This window comes from Perca fluviatilis, chromosome 5, assembly GCF_010015445.1.
Source record: "Perca fluviatilis chromosome 5, GENO_Pfluv_1.0, whole genome shotgun sequence".
In the NCBI taxonomy this organism is placed as follows: Eukaryota; Metazoa; Chordata; class Actinopteri; order Perciformes; family Percidae; genus Perca; species Perca fluviatilis.
Genome location: NC_053116.1, coordinates 5357089 through 5359391, shown reverse-complemented (window position 1 = coordinate 5359391; position 2303 = coordinate 5357089). Strand labels below are relative to the sequence as shown.

General features: G+C 36.5%; 1 long non-coding RNA gene across 1 annotated transcript; it reads left to right on the top strand.

The window, feature by feature from the left end:
• Nucleotides 1–618: 618 nt before the first annotated feature.
• Nucleotides 619–1783, top strand: LOC120559615. Its single transcript, XR_005639336.1, has 3 exons — nt 619–880; nt 1367–1508; nt 1591–1783. It is a non-coding gene; the product is annotated as an uncharacterized LOC120559615 (long non-coding RNA).
• The last annotated feature ends 520 nt before the right edge of the window (nt 1784–2303 follow it).

Genomic DNA, 2303 nt, shown 5'->3' with positions numbered 1-2303 from the left:
TTATTTTAAACTGTTTAAAAATAATCAAACTTCCCGCTCGTCCACTACATCGGTGTACTGTTGCTACTGTTTAGACTGTACTTCCGCCGTCCGTCATGGCGTCATCACGTGGTCGTGGTCACGTGTTTGCAAAGGGTCTATAGCAACAGGCTGCTATTAAAGAATAACCAATTAGAATCAAGTATTCAACAAAGCCCCAAGATAGGCTCTTTGCGCAAAACAGAAAGCAATTTGAATTTAAAATTCATGAGAGATGATGTTATGGGAAGAAAGGAACAGGATGGAATATGGAGTTATATTACTATCTTTATTCAAGAGCGCATTATTTCAATTTGAGAGCATTTCTCACTGATATTACGTTCACATTTCTTGCTCTCACACTCAAATAGTCACTGCTCGCGCTCAAAACCTTGCTTTCACACTCAAATAGTCACTGCTCGTGCTTGATTTGCTCTGCTTGTGCTCAAACTTTCTGCCTGGACTCAGATATTTTGTTGTTTGGACAGATTTCCTGCTCTCAGCTTTGAACCTTCTCCTCACACTCAGGCTGATTCTGCTCGCTTACAAATCTTGCTCTGCTCTCGGATTTCTCCTGCGCGCTCGGATTTTTTGGTGTTATAACCCTATCAAAATTCAACAACCAATAGAATGCCAGCTGTAGTGTTGACCAATGAAATGATCCCTGCCCCGTTGAAGATGCGTTCAATTTACGTTAGAACGTCTGTTGAGGGCGGCTGCTCTGTAACCAAGTTTAGCTATGTAGCTACCCCCGCGCCGTCCATTGCTTTATTATAAGTATATGTCAACAATGTGCACAGAGTGGTCGATGCACTTTCACCTGCACCCATCAGGAAACTGGAGAAAGTCCACAACTACGAGGGTGAGTAACATAACTTATGCACCTAGCTAGCTAGCTAACATGGTGCTAGCATATAGCCTAGCTTGATGTCCATAAACAAATAGATTTTCTTTATTGTTTAGCGACATGATTGTTTGAACGACATATGACGGACAGTATATGTGGTGACCTCACTTTGTATTTTTCCTTGTTTGGTTAACCATGTTCCTGCTAATTTCATATTAGAGCCAGTAGTAAAAACTAAAGTGTAATATAACTGAAAGAACACAAGAAACTGGATTTCTGCATCACTGTTGTGTTCATCAGAATTTAGTCTTCATTCCTTCATATAACATTAGTCTGAAAATTATGAATTCCTATCAGTCTGTTAAGTACAATTTCACCACTATAATAAAACAGATCTAGAAATTATGTGCTTTATTTGCAACTTAAATGTTTTTTAATTAATACAAAGCAAACTGAGCAGAAAAGAACAAGTATTTTGTTTGTTTGTTTCTCTTCTTTCAGGTGTGACTGAAGTATCCCTGTTGAGCTGCATCACAGCACACTGGTCTATGCACTATGTGCATGTATGTTTCTTGCTTAAATCCACACACAACCAGGCCTGGGAGAGAAAATTACTGATATCCACAAAACCAAATCAGACAAGGTAAGATAGTAATGATGTTATGTTAAAAGCTATGTATACCTAATATATTATGTGTTGATGTCTATGAATTTGTCTTTAATAGGAGCATACTATATAAAGACAACAGTGGAGAGTTGCTGGATCTGTCTGTCCTCAAAGTGCCAGAGATCTACAAGGACTTCACACGTTTCTACACCATCAACTGCGTAATCAAAGTGATAAAAGAGAGAACAAACTATTGTTTTATCTGTTGACATGAATAGGTGCCTGTAATGTCTGCCAATATATTCAATCAATTCAATAAATGTTGATAAGTATCACTGATATTTCTTAAATCATTGTAGTTTTTCAGAGCAATAAGAGATTATTAAAACCATGTTCATATTTGCAACAAATTAAAACCCTGATCAAGGCAAATGGTTTTTCATTTTCCATAACATTTATAAAAAAACAAACCGTACAATTAAATTGACCAGAGCTCACACTTGGTAAATAGCTTTAATTTACATTGTCGAAACTATGAGTAATTCATAACAAATTGCACAATATTTCACACAAAAGTGTGAAATATTATATACTTAAAAGTGTATGATTCATACTACGGTGAAGCAGTACAATTTGCCTATAGGATTTACTGTAGCAGGAACATTGATATTGGCAAACAGATGACCCAGGTACAGGTGAGTTTGTGAGCAGGGTTATGAAAAAAGATAAGAATAATTCAATTAAAAGGAGGTATATACAACTAGTAGAAGATAAATTAACTATACAAGAGCAATTAATGTAAAGTTATGAGGTAGTGGCAAGCTAAAGTGA